Below are 26,991 nucleotides of genomic sequence, written 5' to 3'. Positions count from 1 at the left end.
TGGAATTTATGACTATAAAAGGCAGGTCTTTTTCAGACTTCACTCAACAGATTGTTAAAAGGCTTTTCATTTTGAAATGACAGATTCACAAACAGTAGAGAGAGAATGGTACAAAGTGTGTATATAGTTCTGTCCCATTTCATCACATGTATGACTTTGTGTGTAGCCGCCAAGATATAGAACTGACTTCCCAGGTACCTCAAGTGGTAAAAAATCTGCCTGCCAATGCAGGAGATGCAGGTTTGATCCCTGGGTTGGGAAGATCCCCTAGAGGAGGAAATGGCAACCTGCTCCAATATTATTGCCTGGAAAATCCCATGGACAGAGGAGCCTGGTGGGCTATAGTCTGTTGGGTTGTAACGAGTTGGACATAACTAAACAACTGAACACACACACACACCAAGGTATAGAATATTCCATCATCAAAGATCTCCCTTGTGATATTCTTCTTTTTAATTTTAATGTATTTATTTACTTAGCTGCACTGGGTCTTAGTTGTAGCATGTGAGATCTAGTTCTGACCAGGGGTTGAACCCACGCCCCCTGCTTTGGCAGCTCAGAGTCTCACTACTGGGCTACCAGGAAAGTCCCATGATATTCCTTTTATGTTCACAATATTTTCCCCCACCACCATCCCCAAGTCGCAGCAACCACTAATCTGTTCTATATCTCTATAATTTTCATCATTTTGAGAATGTTACATAAATGGAATCTTAACGTCCGTGACCTCTGCCATTGATTTTTTTTTTTAACTCAATGTAATGATTTTGACATCAATCTAGGTTATTAGCTTGTTCTTTTATTGCTGAGTAATAGCCCATGTTATGGATGTACCACCTATGTTTAACCATTCACTTATTGAAGAACATTGTGATTCCATTAGGGGCTGTTATGAATAAATCTACTATGAACATTTGTGAACAGGTTTTTCTGTGAACATAAGTTTTATTTCTCTGAGATGAATGCTTAGGAGTATGATTGCATGGATCAACATATATGTTAATATATATTCAGCTTGTGGAAAAACTGCCAGAATCTTATCCAGGGTGGTTGCACCATTTTTTTAGTCCCACAGCAGTGTATGAGACAGGGTTCTCTGCATCCCCACCAGCAGTTAGTATTAACACTGTTTTTTATTTTAGCTGTTCTAGTAAGTGTATAGTGGTATCTTATCATAGCCTTAATTTGCATTTCCCAAATCGATAGTGATGTTACATGTCTTTTCGTGTACTTATTTGCCTTCTTCATACCCTCTTTGGTGAAATATCTCTTTATGTCTTTTAACCATTTCTAATCCAATTGTTTTTTCACCATTAAGTTTTGGGAATTCTTTATGTATTTTAGGTATGAGTCCCTCATCGGATAGATGGTTTGCAAGTATTTTCTCCCATCCATAGCTTGTCTTTTCATTCTCTTAGCAGGATATTTCACAGAACAAAAATTTTAACTTTTGATGAAGTCCAGGTCATTATTTTTTTCTTTCATAGATCATGCTGTTAGTATCATCTCTAAGAACATGCCACCAAGTCCTTGGTCCTGAGGATTTTCTCTTATATTTTCTTTGAAGTGCTTTATAGTTTTATGTTTAAATCTGTGAACTATTTTGGGTTCACTTTTGTTTATGATGTGAGATTTAGGTCAATGTTCACTTTTACTGCATGTGGATATTGAGTTGTTCCAGAACCATTTGTTAAAAAGACTATCCTTTCTCTCTTGAATTGCTTTTGCGAGTTTGTCAAAAATAACCTGGCCATACTTCTGTGGCGGCTGTCTCTGAGTTCCCTAGTATGTTTCATGGATCTGTGAGGCAGTCCCTCTACCTTATGTCACAGCCTTGATTACTATCACTGTGTGAGTCTTAAATCAGGTACAGTGACTCCTCCCACTTTATTATTCTTTAAATTTTTTAACCTAGTTCCTTTGCCTTTTCATTTACATTTTAGTGTAAGCCGTCTGTATATACAAAATATCATGCTGTAATTTTGCTTGGAATTGCATTTAGTCCGTCATTCAATGTGAGAATAATTGATATTCTACTACATTGTCTCTCAATTCATGAACATGGTATATTTCTTCATTGATTCAGGTAGTCTTTGATGTCTCTCATGAGTGTTTTGTAATTTTTAGCATACAAGTTCTGTACATGTTTTGTTAAATTTACACTTCAGTAATTCTCTCTTTTTTTTTTCTTTTGAGTGATTGTAAATGGTTTATGGGCTTCCCAGGTGGCACTAGTGGTAAAGAACCCACCTGCCAATGCGGGAGACGCAAGACACTCGAGTTTGATCCCTGGATCAGGAAAGATCCCCTGGAGGAGAGCATGGCAACCCACTCTAGTATTCTTGCCTGGAGAATCCCATGGACAGAGGAGTCTGGTGGGCTGCAGTCCATGGGGTTACAAAGAGGCAGACACGACCGAAGCGACTTAACGAACACACACACCCACACTCACACAATAGAATTGGTATTATATTTTTTATTTTGTTCATTTTTTATTTTTACATGTTCATTGACAGTATACAGAAATACAGTTGATCTTTGTATGCTCCTTAGTTTCTTGCAACCTTAACTGAACTTTCTATATAAGGGTTTTTGTAGATTTCTTGGGATTTTATACATAAAATGTGTCATCTACAGTAAGATTAGTTTTATTTCTCCTTTCAGAAAAGGATATCTGAATGCCTTTCATTTCCTTTTCCTTGCTTTATTTCTCTGGTTAGCACTTCCAGGACTCTGTTGAATAAGAGTGGCATAAATCTTTTTTTATATTTGTTTATTTATTTGGCTGCATTGGGTCTTAGTTTCAGCATGCAGGATCTTTGTTTCATCATGCAGGATCTTCCGTTGCAATGCACGGACTCTCTAGTTGCAGCTGGGCTTAGTTGCTCCATAGCATGTGTGGTCTTAGTTCCCTGACCAGGGATTGAACCCATGTCCCCTGCATTGCAAGGCAGACTCTTAGCCACTGAACCACCAGGACCCAGCATAAATCTTTATATTTGCTTGTTCCTGACCTTAGGGAAAGCATTCAGTCTTTCACAATTAAGTACGAGGTAAGCTGTAGGTTTTTTGTACATGTTCTTACTAAGTGAGCAAGTTCCTCTCTTTATTCCTAGTTTTCTGATTATGTTTATCATAAACTCAACAGATTTAAAACTAACTCCATGAACCTGCCCTTGAGATTCTTCTCCATGGCGTGATTTCCTTTCAAGGACACAGAAAATCTGTGCAGTATGCAAAGTTGGGGGGGGGGGCGGGGAGGGGGAGGGGAGGAAGAAAAAGAAGAATTGCAGTTTCTTCCTTATCATAACAAGGCATAGATTTGGAGGTGGTTTTATTTCCTGTTCTGGGCTTCTCCAGTGGCTCAGCAGTAAAGAATCTACCTGCAGTGTAGGAGATATGGGTTCAATCCCTGGGTCTGGAAGATCTCCTGGAAAAGGAAATGATAACCCACTCCAGTATGCTTGTCTGGAAAATTTCACGGATAGAGGATCCTGGTAAGCTACAGTCCATAGGGTCACAAAAAAGTCAGACACAACTGAGTGACTGAGGACATAAGTACCTCCTGCCTGGTCAAAGTAGAGACAGGAGATCTCTGTTTTGAACCTGACTATGTCAAGAAAATTAGAGATACCAAGGGAGCGTTTCATGCCAAGATGGATTCGATAAAGGACAGAAATGGTATGGACCTAACAGAAGCAGAAGATATTAAGAAGAGGTGGCAAGAATACACAGAAGAACTGTACAAAAAAGATCTTCATGACCCAGATAATCACAATGGTGTGATCACTCACCTAGAGCCAGACATCCTGGAATGTGAAGTAGAGTGGGCCTTAGGAAGCATCACTATGATCAAAGCTAGTGGAGGTGATGGAATTCCAGTTGAGCTATTTCAAATCCTGAAAGATGATGCTGTTAAAGTGCTGCACTCAATATGCCAGCAAATTTGGAAAACTCAGCAGTGGCCACAGGACTGGAAAAGGTCAGTTTTCATTCCAATCCCAAAGAAAGGCAATGCCAAAGAATGCTCAAACTACCGCACAATTGCACTCATCTCACATGCTAGTAAAGTGATGCTCAAAATTCTCCAAGCCAGGCTTCAGCAATATGTGAACCGTGAACTTCCAGATGTTCAAGCTGGTTTTAGAAAAGGCAGAGGAACCAGAGATCAAATTGCCAATATCTGCTGGATCATCAAAAAAGTAAGGGAGTTCCAGAAAAACATCTATTTCTGCTTTATTGACTATGCCAAAGCCTTTGACTGTGTGGATCACAATAAACTGTGGAAAATTCTGAAAGAGATGGGAATACCAGACCACCTGACCTGCCTCTTGAGAAATCTGTATGCAGGTCAGGAAGCAACAGTTAGAACTGGACATGGAACAACAGACTGGTTCCAAATAGGAAAAGGAGTACATCAAGGCTGTATATTGTCACCCTGCTTATTTAACTTATGTGCAGATGTGCAGATGACACCACCCTTATGGCAGAGAGTGAAGAGGAACTAAAAAGCCTCTTGATGAAAGTGAATGAGGAGAGTGAAGAAGTTGGCTTAAAGCTCAACATTCAGAAAACTAAGATCATGGCATCTGGTCCCATTACCTCATGGGAAATAGATGGGGAGACAATGGGAACAGTGACAGACTTAATTTTTTTGGGCTCCAAAATCACTGCAGATGGTGATTGCAGCCATGAAATTAAATGACGCTTACTCCTTGGAAGGAAAGTTATGACCAACCTAGATAGCATATTAAAAAGCAGAGACATTACTTTGCCAACAAAGGTCCGTCTGGTCAAGGCTATGGTTTTTCCAGTGGTCATGTATGGATGTGAGAGTTGGACTGTGAGTGCTGAAAAATTGATGCTTCTGAACTATGGTGTTGGAGAAGACTCTTGAGAGTCCCTTGGACTGCAAGGAGATCCAACCAGTCCATCCTAAAGGAGATCAGTCCTGGGTGTTCATTGGAAGGACTGATGCTGAAGCTGAAACTCCAGTAATTTGGCCACCTCATGCAAAGAGTTGACTGATTGGAAAAGACCCTGATGCTGGGAGGGCTTGGGGGCAGGAGGAGAAGGGGATGACAGAGGATGAGATAGCTGGATGGCATCACTGACTCGATGGATATGACTTTGAGTAAACTCCGGGAGTTGGTGATGGACAGGGAGGCCTGGCATGCTGTAATTCATGGGGTTGCAAAGAGTCGGACACAACTGAGCGACTGAACTGGTAATATTAAAAAACTCTAGTAATTTTTTTTTTATGCAATAGGTCATTTTATTACTGGTGATGTACACTTTCCCTTTTCAGATAGGTTTCAGCAGTGAGTATATAGTTATTTCTCCTAAAGAGCATGGAGAGTGAGCTGCTTGAAGATGTGATCAAATGTCTATCATCTTTTCTTTCTCAAAGACTATTTTCTAAAGAGCAATTTTAGGCTTATAGCAAAATTAAGAAAAAAGTTTATAGATATCCTGTATATCCTTCCGCCCAACACACATGCCCAAAGCCTCCCAGAGTATCCATCCACAGCAGAGTGGTCCATTTGAGGAAACTAGCAATTTTTTAAAGTGGAGGCTTTGGAATAGGCAGACCTGGGTTTGAATCTCATTATGCTACTTTGTGGCTGAGTGATTTCAACCAGACTAATCAGTCTGAGCTCATTTTCCCTGTCTGTAAACCTCTTACCTCACAGCATGGTTGTTAGGGTTAAGTGAAAAATGCACATAAAGAGGTTGGCATGTGGTGCTCAGTAAAAGACACAGTGGTCATTGTTTTGGTCTCATAAGACTGAGAGACTCTTCTCAGAAGAAGAGAAGAATCCTCAGAGAGCTGAAGAATCCTCAGAGGGTTAAGATGAGGATCCACTGACATTAACAAGCTGTTTGGAAAAGGAAACCAATGAGGACAGTTACTAACCGGACAGAAACTAATTTGCATTCATTGTATAAAAATAAGTGACAGCTTCAATTCAGTTCAGTTCAGTTCAGTCGCTCAGTCATGTCCGACTCTTTGTGACCCCATGAATTGCAGCATGCCAGGCCTCCCTGTCCATCACCAACTCCCAGAGTTTAGTCAGACTCATGCCCATCAAGTTGGTGATGCCATCCAGCCACCTCATCCTCTGTCGTCCCCTTCTCCTCCTGCCCCCAAGCCCTCCCAGCATCAGGGTCTTTTCCAATCAGTCAACTCTTTGCATGAGGTGGCCAAATTACTGGAGTTTCAGCTTCAGCATCAGTCCTTCCAATGAACACCCAGGACTGATCTCCTTTAGGATGGACTGGTTGGATCTCCTTGCAGTCCAAGGGACTCTCAAGAGTCTTCTCCAACACCATAGTTCAGAAGCATCAATTTTTCAGCACTCACAGTCCAACTCTCACATCCATACATGACCACTGGAAAAACCATAGCCTTGACCAGACGGACCTTTGTTGGCAAAGTAATGTCTCTGCTTTTTAATATGCTATCTAGGTTGGTCATAACTTTCCTTCCAAGGAGTAAGCGTCATTTAATTTCATGGCTGCAATCACCATCTGCAGTGATTTTGGAGCCCAAAAAAATTAAGTCTGTCACTGTTCCCATTGTCTCCCCATCTATTTCCCATGAGGTAATGGGACCAGATGCCATGATCTTAGTTTTCTGAATGTTGAGCTTTAAGCCAACTTCTTCACTCTCCTCATTCACTTTCATCAAGAGGCTTTTTAGTTCCTCTTCACTCTCTGCCATAAGGGTGGTGTCATCTGCACATCTGCACATAAGTTAAATAAGCAGGGTGACAATATACAGCCTTGATGTACTCCTTTTCCTATTTGGAACCAGTCTGTTGTTCCATGTCCAGTTCTAACTGTTGCTTCCTGACCTGCATACAGGTTTCTCAAGAGGCAGGTCAGGTGATCTGGTATTCCCATCTCTTTCAGAATTTTCCACAGTTTATTGTGATCCACACAGTCGAAGGCTTTGGCATAGTCAATAAAGCAGAAATAGATGTTTTTCTGGAACTCTCTTGCTTTTTCTATGATCCAGCGGATATTGGCATTTGATCTCTGGTTCCTCTGCCTTTTCTAAAACCAGCTTGAACATCTGGAAGTTCTCGGTTCATGTATTGCTGAAGCCTGGCTTGGAGAATTTTGAGCATCACTTTACTAGCATGTGAGATGAGTGCAATTGTGTGGTAATTTGAGCATTCTCTTGGAGCTGACTGCTCCCCAAACTTAGTTTAAGAAATAAGTCACCACCACCAGCAACAGTCAGGTTAATTTATGAAGGAATCAGTTGCATTTCCAAAAGCGTGAGCTCATTTTGGCTCCCTAGAGAGCAGATGATACGCGAAACGCCAAGCATTTTGGGGATAGAGTTCTGATGAGTGCTTCTGTCTTCTCTTAGATAAATCAACTTCCCATGGTTTAAATAGGTTTGGGAGAGGAGAGTTGCTCTAAAGAGGGGTGTGGGGACATGGGTCCATTTGGAAGAATTGAAACCTGCAGACATGTCAGCATTTTCCAGTTTTATAAAACATGACAAGGTAAACATTGCCCCTCTGCTGACTTCATTGGGCCTTTCTGTTCGGAAGGATCACCCGTTTTTTAAAAATTAGTTTTTATTCATTTATTTGTTTATTTTTGGCTGTGCTGGGCCTTCATTTCTCTAGCTGTGGCGAGTGAGGTCTACTCTCTGTTGCGGTGCACAGGCTTCTCATTGCAGAGGCTTCTCTTTGTTGCAGAGCACAGGCTCCAGGCACATGGGCTTCAGTAGTTGCAGCCTGTGGGCTCTAGTGTGAGGGCTCAGTAGTTGTGGCCCACAGGATTAGGTGCTCGCCAGCATGTGGGATCTTCCAAGACCAGGGATTGAACCCATGTCCCCTGCATTGGCAGGCAGATTCTTATCCACTGTGCCATCAGGGAAGTTCCAGAAGGATCCAGAAGGACCACCTTTGATTAGCTGTGAGCCATCCTGAGGAATCATTCAGCAGTCAGTTTATTGTTTATGTTATTGATGCCACTAAAAGTCATTCTACTAAATAAGATTCAGGGATGTGACATGAAAGTCGTTCAGTCGTGTCCAGCTCTTTGCGACCCCATGGACTATATAGTCCTTGGGATTTGCCAGGCCAGAATACCGGAGTGGGTAGCCATTCCCTTCTCCAGGGTATCTTCCCAACCCAGGGATCAAATGCAAGTCTCCCACATTGCAGGCAGATTCTTTACCAGCTGAGCCACCAGGGAAGCCAAGATTCAGGGATATGTATTAATAAAAACTCATCCTTCAGATTACCCAGAGGTTACATCTAGCAAATAAAAAAGATTGTTTTATTTGTCTAGATCAATCCTAAAAAATAGGCAGTCATACTTCTAAAGAGTTCTATTCATCAGCAAGGCTGAAATATTGTTTGGAGTGTTTGTTTTGTAATAGTTTGACATCGTGTACTTTTTCCGATAATGGGAAGTAGTTCCATGCTTCTTGTTTTTAAAAATTGGGAGGAAGCAAAGTATAAGGAAGAAAATAAAAGTCACTTGTAATCATTTGGTTCAGGGAAAAATCAATATTGGTGTCTGCAGGGTCTTACTGTCCAGATTTTTTCCCTATATCCTGTAAGAAGTTTAATTCCCTAAAGGCAATAGGAAGGCTGTTTATTTATTTATTTTATTTTTGGCAGTGCTAGGTCTTGGTTGCTGCATACAAGTTTTCTCTAGTTGCAGCGAGTGGAGGCTACTCTTCGTTGAGGTGCACAGGCTTCTTGTTGCAGTGGCTTCTCTTGTTGCCAAGCATAGGCTCTAGAGCACAGGTTCAGAAGTTGTGGCACACAGGCTTAGTTGCTCCAAAGCCTTTGGAATCTTCCCAGACCAGGGATCAATCCCATGTCCCCTGTATTGGCAGACAGAGTCTTAACCACTGAACCACTAGGGAAGCCCAGGAAGCCTGTTTATAGCCAGGCTAGTGAGAACTGTTCATAGTCAACAGTAAGAACTGTTATAATTCATTCATTCCACAATATTTACCCGGAGCCACAGCACCAAGGCAAGCCTAGGGATACAGTGATGGCGGGACTAGACATGGTCCCTGCAGTCAGGAAGCTGCCTAGAGAGAGGGACATAAGTTGGATGATCCCACAAAGTTGTGACTAATTCCATTCCAAAACTGGGGCTCTAAAGCAAAGGAATATGGTGGACAAAGAGGACTTGACAAAGGGAGAAGGGAACAGCATATGCAAAAGTCCTGGGGTAGACCCAAGGGACTGAGAGAAAACCAGGGCATCCAGGAGTCAGATTGGAAAGGAGGAGTTCTTGTGACAAGTAGGCCTCCTTCACATCACAGTAAGGATTTTGACCTTTATCTGAAAAGCAATGGAAGAAGATTTGAAGGACTGTAAGCGGCGGAGCGGGGCCGGAGGGGGGGGGGGCGCGGTGCTTCCTGGGTGTCGTTAGCGGTAAAGAACCTGCCTGCGAACGCAGGAGACAAAAGAAACATAAGTTCGATCCCTGGGTCAGGAAGATCCCCTGGAGGAGGAAATGACAACCCACTCCAGTATTCTTGCCTAGAGAATCCATGGACAGAGGAGTCTGGCAGGCCACGGTCCATATGGTAATGAAGAGTCAGACGTGACTGAAGTGACTTAGCACACACATATGCAAGCAAGGAGGAGACCTGCCAATGACCATCCTGGCTGCCATGTGCACAGTCTCCCTTTCTCCCGTTTTACACACTCCAAAGCCTCAGCCTTGCTTATTTCAGAGTTAATAACCTTTCAAATTATAATTTATATGATTTGATGTGCCTTGCGAGCTATAATTTTTTAGAGTTGGATGTGGCTATTACCTATAGTCTACTGAGAAAGGGGCTCATTTCTTCCGGAATAAAAAAATACCGCAAGCCAACGGTTGGATTTTCCATTGGTATAAAGTGAAAGTGTTAGTTGTTTAGTTGTGTCTGACTCTTTGCAACCCCATGGACTGCAGCCCGCCAGGCTCCTCTATCCATATAATTCTCCAGGCAGGAATTGGAGCAGTTGCCATTTCCTTGTCCAGGGGATCCTCCCCACCCAAGAATCAAACCTGGGTCTCCTGCATTGCAAACAGATTCTTTACCATCTGAGCCACCATTTTGTGTAAGAATATATAAACACTGTATATAAGAGTGCTTGCTAAACATGGGCTCCTAGACTTTCTGATCCAGTGGGTTTGGGGTAAGGCCCAGGAATCTTCATATTTATATGCTCCCCAGGTTCAGGTCAGAGTGGGGTCCCCTGGAATTGGTTCCAGGACCACATTTTGAGAACCACCAGTGTTCCCTTCCTGTCCCTTCTTGATTGGTGCTTCTTCCCTTCTGATGTTCTGGGAGCTCCTGCTTTTGTGTATGTGTGTGTATTATTTCAATAAACTTTGTTTTGAGGAAGAGAGAAGCGAAGGTTAAACAGTGAAGGGCTGACTGTGTAAGGACTCCCCGTTTAAGGGACCCCCAGAGTCCCATCCTGGGGAGGTTCCAGGATCCCCTAGAAGACTGAGGTATAGGACAGCCCAAGTCATTTCAGGGCTGAGGCTGGGAGGGTGGAGATGGAAGAGAAGGAGAAAGGACAGAAATGCCCAGGGGATGAAATGCCGATGCCCGCACCTCTGACGCTCAGTGACCAGCATCCTGGAACTGCTTTCTCTCGGGTGGAGCGATCCGCCCAGCCTGTGTCAGCACTTCTCAGATGGGATCCGAGGCTCACTGCCCCACACGACCAGGTGACACTTGTCTCTTCCCCTGGCACCTGCCGGTTCTGGGCTGCCTCTTAGAAAAGAACCAGAGTCGACACCATACTCTTTTTTATTTGTTTATCTTCTTACAAGACAATTCCAGAAAAACATCTACTTCTGCTTCATTGACTATGCTTAAGACTTTGTGAGGATCACAACACACTGTGGAAAATTTTTAAAGAGATGGGAACACCGGACCACCTTACCTGCCTCCTGAGAAACCTGTATGCAGGTCAAGAAGCAACATTTAGAACCAGACATGGAACAATGGACTGGTTCCAAATTGAGAAAGGAGTACTTCAAGGCTGTATATTGTCACCCTGCTTATTTAACTTATATGCAGCGTACATAATGCAAAATGCCAGTCTGGATGAAGCACAAGATGGAATCAAGATTTCAGGGAGAAATATCAATAACCTCAGATATGCAGGTGACACTACCCTTATGGCAGAGAGCAAAACGGAACTAAAGAGCCTCTTGATGAGGGTGAAAGAGGAGAGTGAAAAAGCTGGCTTAAAACCCAGCATTCAAAAAACGAAGATCATGGCATCTGGTCCCATCACTTCATGACAAATAGATGGAGAAACAATGGAAACGATGAAAGACTTTATTTTCTTGGGCTCCAAAATCACTGCAGATGGTGACTACAGCCATGTATTTAAAAGACACTTGCTCCTTGGAAGAAAAGCTATGGCCAATCTAGATAGCATATGAAAAAGCAGAGACATTACTTTGCCAACAAAGGTCCATGTAGTCAAAGCTATGGTTTTACGAGTAGTCATGTATGGGTGTGAGGGTCGGACCATAAAGGGGGCTGAGCGCCGAAGAATTAATGCTTTTGAACTGTGGTGTTGGAGAAGACTCTTGAGAGTCCCTCGGACTGCAAGGAAATCAAACCAGTCCATCCTATAGGAAATCAGTCCTGAATATTCATTGGAAGGACTGATGCTGAAGCTGAAGCTTCAAAACTTTGGCCACCTGATGGAAAGAGCTGACTCATTAGAAAAGACCCTGATGCTGGGAAAGATTGAAGGCAGGAGGATAAGGGGACAACAGAGGATGAGATGATTGGATGGCATCACTGACTCGATGGACATGAGTTTGAGCAAGCTCCGGGAGATGGTGAAAGATAGGGAGGCCTGGTGTGCTATACTCCATGTGGTCGCAAAGAGTCAGACACGACTGAGCAACTGAACAACAGCAAGCAAATTTACCCAAGCAATTTTTCTCTAAAAGAAATGTAAATTCATGTCTGTACAAAGATTTCTGACATCATCATCTTGCTTATTAGTCTCAGACAGGATTACTGGAATAGTCTTTTTATCTGCATTTCACAGATGGGAAAGTGTGTCTGCTGTGTCCAGGGACAGGTATGGCTGTAACTCAGACAAGCACGGCCACATTGCCCACCAGAGGTTCCCAGATGTGGTGTCCTGCCAGCAGTGGGCGTCCCTCTCCCACTCCCTCCCCAGTATAGGGTGTTGTCCAGCCATTGGATCTTCGGTGATCTACAGGGTGAAGTATAGTACCCGTGTCATTTTTGTTCACACTTCTCTTATTCTGAGTGAACACCTGCACTTTGAGATATAAGGTGACAAGTGGACTCTCTGTGGGGAAATCCATGGAATGAAACAGACCTGAGGAGGGTACACTTGCCAGCTCCCCATCTGTACCCACCACCCGCCGTGTCATCCTGCCTGGATTGCACTCCCGTCCCACCCCTTTCCCCACCCCCACGCCATCCTACCCCTGACTCCAGCCCGAGTGCTCCTAACTCTGGGGGGTTCACCTGTCTGATCTCACCAGTCCTCGGGGAATTTTTTTGTCCCCTGTTTGAGAACTGGCAGCTGATTTCATCGGTCAGTTCCCACCACAGCAGTTGATGGGGCTGCTTTTTCACTTGGAGGCGGAAGGCTTCCAAGAGGAAAAAGTTCAGAGGAAAGGACTAGATCATCATCTCATCCGTTTCTTGTGATAAAATGCACATAACATAAAATCTGCCATCCTAACTACTTTTTTAAAGTGTACAGTTCAGTGGCATTAAACACGTTCGCATTGTTGTGCAACCCGTCACTCCCATGCATCACCATAACTTGTTTCGTCTTGCAGAACTGAAACCCAGTCCCCATGAAACCGCTCCCCATCCCCCTGCCTCCCAGCCCCCAGCACTACCATTCTGCTTTCTGTCTCTATGGATTTGAGCACTCTGGGTGCCTCACAGAAGTAGAATCATACAGTATTTGTCTTTTCATGACTGGCTTATTTAACTGAGTGAGGGAGAGGGAAGCCTGGCATGCTGCCGTCCATGGGGTCGTAAAGAGATGCGACTTAGCAACTGAAAAACAACTACAGTGACCTCAAGGTTCATCCATTCTGTCGCATGTATCCGAATTTCCTTCCTTTTTAAGGCTGACTAATAATTCATTGTGTGGATTTGCCACATTTTGTTTATTCATTCGTCTACCAGTGGACACTTCGGTTGTTTTTACCTTTTGGCTATTGCAAACAATGCTATGAACATGGGTGTATAAATATCTCTTCACGTCTCTACTTTCAGTTCTTTGGGATATATACCCAAAAGTAGACTTGCTGGATCACATGATTATTTTATTTTTAGTTGTTTGAGGAACTGCCATGCTGTTTTCCATAGCAGCTGCACTAATTTATATCCTCACCAACAGTGCACAGGGGTTTTACCTTCCCAACATCCTTCCAACACCTGTTATTTCCTGTTGTTGTTTATAGTAACCATTCTGATGGATGTGTGGTGAAAGAAAGATCATAATCTTTTGAATAGCTTACAGAATACACAAAAGCTATAGCATATATTTATGGAGTGCTTACCAGGCTATGGTTTTTCCAGTGGTCATGTATGGATGTGAGAGTTGGACTATGAAGAAAGCTGAACGCTGAAAAATTGATGCTTTTGAACTGTGGTGCTGGAGAAGACTCTTGAGAGTCCCTTGGACTGCAAGGAGATCCAACCAGTCCATCCTAAAGGAGATCAGTCCTGGGTGTTCATTGGAAGGACTGATGCTGAAGCTGAAACTCCAAAACTTTGGCCACCTCATTCGAAGAGTTGACTCGTTGGAAAAAACCCTGATCCTGGGAGGGATTGGGGGCAGGAGGAGAAGGGAACAACAGAGGATGAGATGGCTGGATGGCATCACCAACTGGATGGACATGGGTTTGGGTAAACTCCGGGAGTTGGTGATGGACAGGGAGGCCTGGCGTGCTGTGACTCATGGGGTCACAAAGAGTCGGACACGACTGAGCGACTGAACTGAACTACCATATCTCTCATGACTTACTTTATTTATCTTTTATGTATGTTCTATACATATTTATAGAATTATATCCTCAAAACAAATCCTGTGTGGGTAAGAACTGCTCTTATCATTATTATTCTCATTTGAAGACGTGGAAATGGAACTCAGAAAAATTAAGGGACTTGCCCAAATCACATAGCTAGGTGGGGGAGGTGGGGCTGAGTTTCAAACTGGGCTGACTCAAACTTCTAAAAATGAAACTAAAAAGCTTTTTTCCTGTAAATTTAGCTTTGGGAACATCTAATATCTAAGTATTGGAAATTCCTTGTAGGTTAACTGAGATGACAAGGTAATTGGCTAAGCTAGGGCGATTCCCACCCTGTGTAATCCAGGGTGGGGTTGTCAGTGAAACATACCTGTCTATAGTCTAGAGATCCTCATTCACGCCACAGGCTGAGGTGGCGCCGTCTAGTGGGGGTTCTCGGTAAGGGGGAAATGTGTGTACATGCTCACTCTGTGTCCCACTCTTAGTGACCCTATGGACTAGCCCGCCAGGCTCCTATGTCCATGGGATTTTTCAGGCAAGAATACTAGAGTGGGTTGCCATTTCCTGCTGCAGAGGATCTTCCTGACCCAGAGATCGAACCCACGTCTCTTGTGTCTCCTGGATTGGCAGGCAGATTTTTACTACTAGTTCCTTTCCCAGGAAGAGGAGCACTGGGGTTGTTAAGTGAAGACTCAGCAAGATCCCCATCTCTTCTTTCCAAACTAGCCAGAGTAAGTTCTCTGCTTCCACTTGGATAAACTAGGATAGCCTCCCTATTTTAAGATCACTGATTACATCTGCATGGTCCCTCTTGCCACATAATGGATTATATTTCCAGAGATCAGGGCGTGGGCATTTTTGAGTGAAAGCTATGGTTTTTCCTGTAGTCATGTATGGATGTGAGCGTTGGACCATAAAGAAGGCTGAGCACTGAAGAACTGATGCTTTCAAACCGTGGATTGAGAAGACTCTTGAGAGTCCCTTGGACTGCAAGGAGATCAAAACAGTCAATCCAAAAGGAAATTAACCCTGAATATTCATTGGAAGGACTGATGCTGAAGCTGAAGCTCCAGTACTTTGTCCACCTGATTCGAAGAACTGACTCATTGGAAAAGACCCTGATGCTGGGAAAGACTGAAGGTAAAAGAAGAAGATGGCAGAGGATGAGATGGTTGGATGGTGTCACTGACTCAGTGGACATGGATTTGAGCAAACTCTGGGAGACACTGGAGGACAGAGGAGCCTGGTGCGCTTCAGTCCATGGAGTCACAAAGAGTCAGACACGACTTAGTGACTGAACAACATCTTTGAGAGACCATTCTGCCCACCGCATTAATACTCCAGCCTGCCTGGACCATTGCTATGAAACTGGTTTGACAGTTTTTTGGAAGAAGCAGTGGGTCAACAACAGGGCCCATGGAGAAAGATGGCTGGATGAGCTGGAGGGTGATAATATATCAAGAATGGAGGGGGCAGGGATTGTTGAATGAGCACCTTAGCATTCAGAAAGCCTCCGGGCAGTTGGGGACCTGGAGATAAACCAGGGGTTGGAAATACACATCCAGGAGTCCAGGGGGTGGTCAGCAGCCCCAGCGCATAGAAACAGAGTGAGGAGGAAACAGACACAACCCTAGAATCCCAGGGAGCATCTGAGGGGAAAGGAGCCTGGCGTGGAGACCTGGAAGCAGTCAGAGAGCTGGGGGAGCCAGGAAGCTGTTGCCGGACCAGGGGTGTTAATAACAGGGACAGCTGACGGTTACTGAGGGCTTGCTCCGTGCCAGGCCCTGCTCTTTGCACTTTCGAGTGTATTAACTCATTCCATCCTTAGGAGGTAAGGGCTGTAGTCTGCCCCAGTGAGGTTGCTGGGGCACAGATAGGCTGAGGATCCTGCCTGAGGTCACAGAGGGAGGCTGGGGCGCTGGTACCAGACTCTGCGGAGCCTTGCTCATCCCCAGGGCTCTCCCAAGGAGACCAGGAGGGAGGATCTAGCCGATGGGGAAGCAGAGAAACTTCCTGTTTCATTCCACTCCCAGGCTCGCTGTCCTACCAGCCCCTGGCCTTTACCTCATATCCTTATTCTTTAGAAAACCCTGTTTTCCTACTATTTCTGCACTCCATCCCTTTCTGAGGCAGTGGGGGGCTGGGGTAAGGGGACAGACAGGACAGCCAAGAACCTAAAAGTTAAAAAGAAATAGATCAAACACATACACACATACATTAATTTCAAAAATGTCTTCCTACTACTTTGAACACTTTATCAAGCAGTACCTTTTGTCAGTTCTGTGAAGCCTAGCTTATGAAACTCACTTTTGCAGCTCAAGGAGCAACAGCAGAGAAGCAAAGACCCATGCCCTGGGCTGCCCAGCTGGAGAGTAGCAGAGGTGGGGCTTGAACTCTAGGCTTTCCGACTCCAGAGCACATCCTCCTGCTCACAATAGAGAACATTTTGCATTCGCTCTGTTTTCTTCTAAAAACATATACATGCTTTTATTTGTATTATGTCACCAATAACTTACAAGACTGTCCTAATGTTACCCTCATTTACAAATGAGGAAACTGAGGTATCACTTGCCCAAGGTCACCCTGCTAAGAAATGGGAGAGCTGAACTTGAGCCCAGCTCTTAAAGCTGAATAATATTCCACTGCATGGATGGGTCACATTTTGCTTATCCATTCATTAGTCGATGGGCACATGAGTTGCTTCCACCTTTTGGCAATTGTGAATAGTTACGTTAGTCACTCAGTCGTGACCAACTCTTTGCGACCCCATGGACTATAACCTCTCTCCATGGAATTCTCCAGGTCAGAATACTGGAGTGGGTTGGCATTTTTCTCCAGGGGATCTTCCCAACCCAGGGACTGAACCCGGGTCTCCCGCATTGCACGCAGATTCTTTACTGTTTGAGCCCCCATCGAGGCCCAACTGTGAATCATGCTGCCATAAACATGAGTGTACAGATGTCTCTTCAAGTTCCTGATTTCAGTTCTTTTGGGTATATGCCCAGAAGTGGACTTGCTGGGTCAGATGATAATTTTATACTAAATTTTTCAAGAAGCCACCATACTATTTTTCTTATCAGCTGCACCATTTTATATTCTCAACAGTGCCTAAGTGTTCCACTTCCTCCACATCCTTGCCAACACATGTCATTTTCCATTGTTTGCTTGTTTTTGATAGTAGCCATCCAAGTGACATGAGGTGATATCTCATTGTGGTTTTGATTTGCGTTACCGTAATGATTAGTAATGTTGAGCATCTTTTCTGTTGGCCATTTGTGTATCTTCTTTGGAGAAATGTCTATTCCAGTTCTTTGCCATATTCGATCAGGTTATTTGGGGTGTTTTGTTGTTGAGTTATAGGAGTTCTCTATATATTCTTTTAAAAATATTTATGTATTTCCTTGGCTCTGTCAGGCCTTAGTTGTAGCACGTGGGATCTTTTGTTGTAGCACACGAGCTCTTCAGTGTGGTGCCTGGCCTTCTCTCTGGTTGTGATGCTTGGGCTCAGTAGTTACAGCATGCAAGTTTAGATGCCCCATAGCATGTGGGATCTTAGTTCCCCGATCAGGGATCAAATCCATGTCCCCTGCATTGGAAAATAGATTCTTAACCACTGGACCACCAGGGAATTCCCTGTATATTCTTGATTTGTATGCGTGCTAAGTCTGTTCAGTTGAGTACAACTCTTTGAGACCCCATGGAGTGTAGCCCACCAGGCTCCTCTGTCCATGGGATTCTCCAGGCAAGAGTACTGGAGTGGGTTACCATGCCCTCCTCCAGGGGATCTTCCTGATCCAGGGATCGGCCCTTGTCTTTTACAACTCCCGCATTGGCAAGGGGATTCTTTACCACTAATGCCACCTGGGCCTCATATTCCTGATATTAACCTTTTTCAGTTACGTGATTTGCAAGTATTTTCTCCCATTCTGTAGATGGCCTTTCACCCTGTTAATTGTGTTCTTTGATTCACAGAAGTTTAAAATTTTTATATAGTTGAATTTATCTATTTTATTTTTGTTGCCTATGCTTTTGGTACCATATCCAAAAAAGCATGACCAAATCCAATGTCATAAAGCTTTCCTCCTATGTTTTCCTCTAAAAGTTTTATAGTTTTAAGCTATGTTTAAGTCTTTCATCCGGGCTTCCCCAGTGGCTCAGTGGTAAACAATCCTCCTGCAGTGCAGGAGACTCAGAAGATATGGGTTCAATCCCTGAGTTGGGAAGATCCCCTGGAGGAGGAAATGACAACTGACTCCAGTATTCTTGCCTGGAAAAATCCCATGGACAAAGGAGCCTGGTGAGCTAGAGTCCATGAGGTCACAGAGAGTCGGGCATGAGTGAGCAAGCACAGCAATAAGTCTTTGATCCCCTTTGAGCTATTTTTTGTATACACTGTGAGGTAAGAGTCTAACTTAATTCTTTTGCAGTTTTTCCCAGCATCATTTATTGAAAATACTGTTCTTTCACCCACTGAATGATCCTAGCAGCCCTGTGGAAAATCATTTAACCATACATGCAAAGGTTTATTTCTGTGCTGTCTATCCTGTTCCATTTGTCTATATGCCTGACCTTATGTCAATATCACATTGTTTCGATTAGTGTAGCTTTGCACCTATCAAAAGTAAGTTTTGAAATCAGTAAGTGTGAGACCTCCAACTTCTTGTTTTTCATGATCATTTTGGCTATTCAGTTCCACTGAGATTCCATATGAATTTTAGGATGGATTTTTCTGTTTCTACAAAAATTGCTATTGGGGTTTTGATAAGGATTGCATTGAATCTGTAGATCCTTCTGGGTAGTAATGGCATCTTAAACAATAATAAGTCTTTCAATCCATGACTACAGGGTGTCTCTCCATTTATTTGTCTCTTCTTTGATCTCTGCCAGCAACACTTTATAGTTTTCAGTGTATACATCTTTTACCACCTTTGTTGAATTTATTCTAAAGTATTATTCTTTTTGATGCTATTTTAAATGAAATTATTTCCTCTTTTAATTTAACTTTTAACAAATTTTTGGCTGAGCTGTGCAGCAGACGGGATCTTAGTCCCCGACCAGTGATCCAACTTGCGCGCCCTGCAGTGGAATTGCAACATCTTAACCACTGGAATGCCAGGTCTCTGAAATTATTTAACTTCCTTCTTAGATTGTTTACTGTGACTATATAGAAATACAACCAGTATTTGTGTGTTGATTTTGTATCCTACCTTTGCTACTGAATTTTGTTTATTAGTTCTAACAGGGTTGTTTTTTCATGGACGCTTTAGGATTTAGTACATATGAGATAATGTAGTTTCTGAACAGAGATCATTTTACTTCTTCCTTTCCAATTTGGATTCCTTTATTCCTTTTCCTTGCTTATTTGGTATGGCTAAGGCTTCCAGTAGTTTGTTGAATGGAAGTGGTAAAAGCAGGCATCTTGTTCTTGATTTTAGAGGGAAAGCTTTCAGTCTTTCACCTTTGCGTATGATGCTACCTGTGAACTTTTCATATTTGGTCTTTATTATGTTAAGTAATTTCCTTCTATTTCCTTTTTGTGAGTGCTTTTATCAGGAAAGAGTGTTGCATTTTGTCACATGCTTTTTTACATCAATTGAGATGATCACTTTTTTTCCTTCTTTCTGTTAATATGATATATTACATGGATTGATTTTCATATGTTGAACCATCACTTCTTCATTCCAGGAATAAATCCCATCTGGTCATAGTGTATGATCCTTTTAACATACTGTTGGCTTCAGTTTTCATATTTTGTTGAGGATCTTGGTATCAGTGTTCATAAGAAATATTGGTCTGTAGTTTTCTTGTAGTGTCTTTGTCTGGTTTTGGTATCAAGCTAATGCTGTCCTCTTCACCTTTTGAGTCTCAGCTTCTTCATCTCTAAATTGGAGATAATAATAGGATCCTTGTATTGGGCTTCCCTGGTGGCTCAGAGGTTAAAGCGTCTGCCTCCAATGCGGGAGACCCGGGTTCGATCCCTGGGTCAGGAAGATACCCTGGAGAAGGAAATGGCAACCCACTCCAGTATTCTTGCCTGGAGAATCCCATGGACAGAGGAGCCTGGTAGGCTACAATCCACGGGTCGCAAAGAGTCAGACAGGACTGAGCGACTTCACTTCACTTGAGTTCACTTCATAGGGCTATCATGCAGATTAAATGAAAGAATGCACACAACATGCTTCAGCAGGGCCCAGTTCACAGGAAGTTCTCAATGTATGTTAGATGATGATGATGATAATAATAAATAACAGTTTATCTCATAGTAGGACAGCTCAACAAGATGGAACTTATACAGTCAGTCTGTGTCAGCAGCAGGCCTTCTGTCTGATAGGAGCATTTAGCAATTTTCCAAGTAAAGGGAACAAGTGATATTATAGGGGAGAACTAGGAAGCTCTTTCCTTGCCTAACATGTGGTAGAGGCTCACGCAATTTTGTGAAGTCATTTAAAACTTCCTGCTTGGTTTGATTTCTTAATAATGGCTTGTCAGCTTTTAGGGAACTGAAAGTAGTGAAGCCTGGGAAGAGAAAAGCAAAATGTAACACACAGAATTTCTCTTACTCATGGGTAATACTAAAGGTCCGTAGGACACAAAGATCAAGGGGGATGGTGGTGATGATGATGTGGGTGGCATTTTCCAAAGAACTAATGTGTTTTCATGGTTTTTTAATGCCTTATTTTTTTTCATTTATTTTTATTAGTTGGAGGCTAATTACTTTACAATATTGTAGTGGGTTTTGTCATACATTGACATGAATCAGCCATGGTTTTACATGTATTCCCCATCCTGATCCCCCCTCCCACCTCCCTCTCTACCCGCTCCCTCTGGGTCTTCCCAGTGCACCAGGCCCGAGCACTTGTCTCATGCATCCAACCTGGGCTGGTGATCTGTTTCACCCTAGATAATATACATGTTTCAATGTATTGAAGCATTGCCTTATTTTTTTCAAGCAGTTTTAGGTTTATAGGAAATTGATCGGATAATACAGAGAGTTCCCATATATCCCACCACACCCAACACACACAGTTTCCCCTGTTATTAACATTTTGTATCAGTGCAGTATATTTGTTACAATTGACAAACCAATATTGATGTGTTATTGTTAACTAAGTCCATAGTTTACATTAGATTCACTTTTTGTGCTGTACATTGTTTGGTTTTGACAAATGTGTGGTGACAAGTCTCCACCATTACAGTATCATAGAGAATAATTTCATTGCCCTAAAATCCCCTATTCTCCTCAAGCCCCTGGGCCCCTGGCAAGTACTGACCTTTTTACTGTCCCTATAATTTTTACTTTTTCCAGAATTTCATACAGTTGAAATCATGTAGTATGTAACCTTCTCAGACTAGGTTTTTTCTCTAAGCAATATGCATTTAAGATTCTTCCATGTATTTTTGTGATTTGATAACTCATTTATTTTTAATCATTAATATTTCATAGTATAGATGTACCATAATTTGTTTATTAATTTACCTTTTAAAGGATATCTTGGTTGCTTCCAATTTATGGCAATTATAAATAAAGATGCTATAAGCAATTAGAAATAAAGATGCTGAAAGCATGTATCCAAAATAAATGAGTCTTCATGGATATAGAGAACAGACTTGTGGTTCCCAAGGGAGAGGGGGTTGGAGGAGGGATGGAGTGGAAGGTTGGAGTTAGCAAATGTAAGTGATTAAATATAGAATATATAAACAACAAGGTCCTACCATGTAGCACAGGAAACCATATCCAGTATCCTATAATAAACCATAATGGAAAAGAATATTTTAAAAAACTGTATGTATGTATATCTGAATCACTTTGCTGTAAAGCAGAAAGTAAATGACATTGTAAATCAATGTAAAATAAATAAATAAAATTAATGAGTCAATAAGAAAACAAACATCCCAACTTAAAACTGGGGAAAAGAAGATATACATGGACTTCCCTGGTGGTCTAGTGGCTAAGACCCTGGGCTCCCAATGTAGGGGGTCTGGGTTCAATCCTTGGTCAAGAAACTAGATCCCGCATGCTGCACTAGGACCTGGTGCAGCTAAATAAATAAATATTTTTTAAAAGGATATACAGATGTAAAATAAACATATGAAAAGATGTTAAATATCATATGTCATTAAGGAATTTCAAATAAACATGAAATATCTCTTCATTTATTTAAACTACTTTGATGTCTTTTATCAACATTTTATAGTTTTCTTCACATAGCTCTTTTTTTCATATAGCAAAGTATTTTATTTCAATAAATAAATTTATACTTAGTGAATAAAATTTATACTTAGATTTATTCCTAAGTATTTCTTTCTCTTTTTTTGGTGCTAATGTTAAGCAGTATTGTGTTTTTAATTTCAAATTCCAGTTGTTCACTGTTGGTTTATAAGATAGCAATTGACTTTTGCGTATTAATCTTGTATCCTGAAACCTTGCTATAATTGCTTATTAGTTCCAGGAGGGCTATTTGTCAATTCTTTGGGATTTTCTGCATAAACAATCATGCATTCTACAAAATGGGCAAAAGATCTGAACAGACACCTCACCAAAGAAGATTTTTTTCCTTCCCAATCAATAATGTTTTATTCTCTTTTCTTGTCTTATTGCGTTAGCTATGACATAAAATACAATGTTGAAAATGAGTGGTGAAAGGAGACATCTTTGCCTTATTCTTGATTTTAATTGGAAAGTTTCTAGTTTCTCACCACTAAGTATGATGTGAGTTTTTAGGGTTTTTATTGATGTACTTTATCAGGTTGAAGTTGTTCCCCTTCATTCCTAATTTGCCAAGAGTTGTGGTGGTTTGTTGGTTTATCATGTACACTGTGCTTAGTCGCTCAGTCGTGTCTATCTCTTTGCGACCACATGGCCTGTAACCATCCAGGCTTCTCTGTCCATGGGGATTCTCTAGGCAAGAATACTGGAGTGAGTTGCCATGCCCTCCTTCAGGGGATCTTCCCAACCCAGGGATCAAACCCAGGTCTCCTGCATTGCAGGCAGATTCTTTACCATCTGAGCCATGAGGGAACCCACCAGGTTTATTATGAATGGATGTTAAATTTTGTCAAATGCTCTTTTTTCAATCTACTGATAAGGTAATGTGATTTCTCTTCTTTACATTATTGATGTGATAGATTACATTGATTTCCAAATCTTTGCATACCTGGGATAAATCCCACTTGATTGTGGTGTATAATTCTTTTTATATGTTATTGGATTCAATTTGCTAGTATTTTGTTGAGGGTTTTGCATCTTTCTGGAAAGGAAGAACTGGTCTGCAGATTTCCTGTCTTGTAATACCTTTATCTGATTTTGGTATTAGAGTAAGGTTGGCTTCACAGAATGAGTTAGGGAGTATTCCCTCTTCTTTTTTCCAAAAGAGATTATAGAGAACTGATATCATTCTTCAGTTCAGTTCAGTAACTCAGTCGTGTCTTACTCTTTGCGACCCCGTGGACTGCCACATGCCAGGCTTCCCTGTCCTTCACCAACTCCCAGAGCTTGCGCAAACTCATATCCATTGAATCAGTGATGCCATGCAACCATCTCATCCTCTATCGAACCCTTCTCTTCCTGCCTTCAATCTTTCCCAGCATCAGGATCTTTTCCAGTGAGTCAGTTCTTCGCATCAGGTAGCCAAAGTATTGGAGTTTCAGCTTCAGCATCAGTCCTTCCAATGAATATTCAGGACTGATTTCCTTTAGGATTGACTGGTTGGATCTCCTTGCAGTCCAAGGGATTCTTAAGAGTCTTCTCCAACACCACAGTTCAAAAGCATCAATTCTTTGGTGCTCAGCTTTCTTTATGGTCCAAATCTCACGTTCATACATGGCTACTGGAAATACCATACCATAGGTATGGTCCATACCATAGGTCCATACCATAGGTGGACCTTTGTTGGCAAAGTAATGTCTCTGCTTTTTAATATGCTGTCTAGGTTGATCATAGCTTTTCTTCCAAGGAGCAAGCGTCTTAATTTCATGGCTGCAGTCACCATCTGCAGTGATTTTGGGTCCCAAGAAAATAAAGTCTGCCACTGTTTCCGCTGTTTCCCCATCTATTTGCCATGAAGTGATGGGACCGGATGCCATGATCTTAGTTTTCTGAATGTTGAGCTTTAAGCCAACTTTTTCACTTTCCTCTTTTACTTTCATCAAGAGGCTCTTTAGTTCTTCACTTTTTGCCATAAGGGTGGTGTCATCTGCATATCTGAGGTTATCAATATTTCTCCTCTCAATCTTGATTCCAGCTTGAGCTTCATCCAGCCTGGCATTTCAAATGATGTACTCTGCATATAAGTTAAATAAACAGGGTGACAATATACAGCCTTGACGTACTCCTTTCCCAATATGGAACCAGTTTGTTGTTCCATGCCCAGTTCTAACTGTTGCTTCTTGACCTCCATACAGATTTCTCAAGAGGCAGGTAAGGTGGTCTGGTATTCCCGTCTCTTGAAGAATTTTCCACAGTTTGTTGTGATCCACACAAGCAAAAGCTTTGTCGTAGTCAATAAAGCAGAAGTAGATTTTTTGGGGGGAACTCTCATGCTTTTTCAGTGATCCAACAGATGTTGGCAATTTGATATCTGATTCCTCTACCTTTTCTAAATCCAGCTTGAACATCTGGAAGTTCGTGGTTAAAGTACTGTTGAAGCCTGGCTTGGAGAATGTTGATGATTACTTTGCTAACAAGTGAGATGAGTGCAATTGTGCTGTAGTTTGAACATTCTTTGGCATTGCCCTTCTTTGGGGTTGGATTGAAAATTGACCTTTTCCAGTCCTGGGCTACTGCCCAGTTTTCCAAATTTGCTGGCATGTTGAATGCAGCACTTTCACAGCATCATCTTTTAGGATTTGAAATAGCTCAACTGGAATTCCATCACCTCCACTAGCTTTGTTGGTAGTGATGCTTCCTAAAGCCCACTTCACTTCGTATTCCAGGATGTCTGGCTCTAGTCCAGTGATCACACCATCGTGGTTATCTGGGTCATGAAGATCTTTTTTTATATAGTCCTTCTGTGTATTTTTGCCACCTCTTCTTAATATCTTCTGCTTCTGTTAGGCCCATACCATTTCTATCCTTTATGGTGCCCATCTTTGCATGAAATGTTCCCTTAGTATCTCTAATTTTCTTGAAGAGCTCTCTAGTCTTTCCCATTCTATTGTTTTCCTCTATTTCTTTGCATTGATCACTGAGGAAGGCTTTCTTATCTCTCTGTGCTATTCTTTGGAACTCGGCATTCAAATGGGTATATCTTTCCTTTTTTCATTTGCCTTTTGCTTCTCTTCTTTTCTCAGCTACTTGTAAGACCTCCTCAGACAACCATTTTGCCTTTCTGCATTTCTTTTTCTTGGGGATGGTCTTGATCCCTGCCTCCTATACAATGTCATGAACCTTTGTCCATAGTTCTTCAGGCACTCTGTCTATCAGATCTAATCCCTTAAATCTATTTGTCACTTCTACTGTATAATCATAAGTGATTTGATTTAGGTCATACCTGAATGGTCTAGTGGTTTTCCCTACTTTCTTCAATGTAAGTCTGAATTTGGCAATAAGGAGTTCATGATCTTTCCTTAATATTTGTAAAATTTACCAGTGAACCCACCCAGGTCTGGTACTTTCCATTTTGAAAGGTTATTCATTACTGATTCAAATTCTTTAATAGATATGAGTCTATTCAGGGTATTTTTTCTGTTTGTTTGAGTTTTGGCAGATTGTGTCTTTCAAGGAATTGATCCACTTCATTAAGTTATAAAATGTGTGGGCATAGAATTATTCATGCATTGCGTGCATGCTCAGTCATGTCTGACTCTTTGCAACCCTATGGACTGTAGTCTACCAGACTCCCCTGTCCATGGGATTTTTCCAGGCAAGAATACTAAAGTGGTTTCCATTTCCTACTCTGGGATCTTCCTAACCCAGGGATGGAACCTGCATCTCTTGCGTCTCCTGCATTGGCAGGTGGATTCTTTACCACTGTACCACCTGGGAAGCCCCTCAGAATTCATAATATTCATTTTTTATCCCTTCAGGGATCATGGCTTCTCTTTCATTTCTGATTTTAGTAATTTGTATCTTCTCTCTTTTTTCTTGATTATCCTGGTAGAGGTTTGTCCATTTTATTGATTTTTTTTTTTAAAGAAAGCTCTTGATTTTGCTGACTTTTCTCTGTTATTTTCCTGTTTTGTTATTTCATTCATTGCTTTTTTTCTTCTGCTTGTGGTAGGCTTGTATCGGTCTTCTTTCTCTAGTTTGATACGGTGGAAGCTTATATTACTGATTTTAGATCTTTCTTCTTTTCTAATATATGTGTGCAATGCCATAAATTTCTCTCCAAGAGCTGCTTTCACTCCATCTTGCAAATATTCATAAGTTGTATTTGCATTTTCATTTAACTCAAGATAATTTGTTTTATTTCTTGTGAGACTTCCTCTTTGACCCATCTGTTGTTTAGAAATGTGTTGTTTAATCTCCAAATATTTGGGGATTTTCCATCTATCTTTCTGGTATTGGTTTCTAGTTTAATTCCAATGTGGTCTGAAAACAGTTCAGTTCAGTTCAGTCGCTCAGTCGTGTCCGACTCTGCCACCCCATGAACCACAGCACGCCAGGCCTCCCTGTCCATCACCAACTCCTGGAGTCCACCCAAACCCATGTCCCTAGAGTTGGTGATGCCATCCAACCATCTCATCCTCTGTCATCCCCTTCTCCTCCTGCCTTCAATCTTTCCCAGCATCAGAGTCTTTTCAAATGAGTCAGCTCTTCGAATCAGGTAGCCAAAGTATTGTAGTTTCAGCTTCAACATCAGTCCTTCCAATGAACACCCAGGACTGATCTCCTTTAGGATGGACTGGTTGGATCTCCTTGCAGTCCAAGGGACTCTCAAGAGTCTTCTCCAACACCACAGTTCAAAGGCATCAATTCTTCATCGCTCAGCTTTCTTCACAGTCCAA

General features: G+C 42.0%; 1 protein-coding gene across 4 annotated transcripts in view; it reads left to right on the top strand.

Moving 5' to 3' along the window:
• Positions 1-26,991, top strand: part of FHAD1 (forkhead associated phosphopeptide binding domain 1) — a 159,131-nt gene that overhangs the window by 5,171 nt on the left and 126,969 nt on the right. The gene's annotated exons all lie outside the window — the stretch shown is intronic.

The sequence above is a fragment of the Cervus elaphus genome, chromosome 14 (genome assembly GCF_910594005.1).
Source record: "Cervus elaphus chromosome 14, mCerEla1.1, whole genome shotgun sequence".
In the NCBI taxonomy this organism is placed as follows: Eukaryota; Metazoa; Chordata; class Mammalia; order Artiodactyla; family Cervidae; genus Cervus; species Cervus elaphus.
Note: the sequence above shows the minus strand (reverse complement) of the source record. Positions and strands in the feature narration are given on the sequence as shown.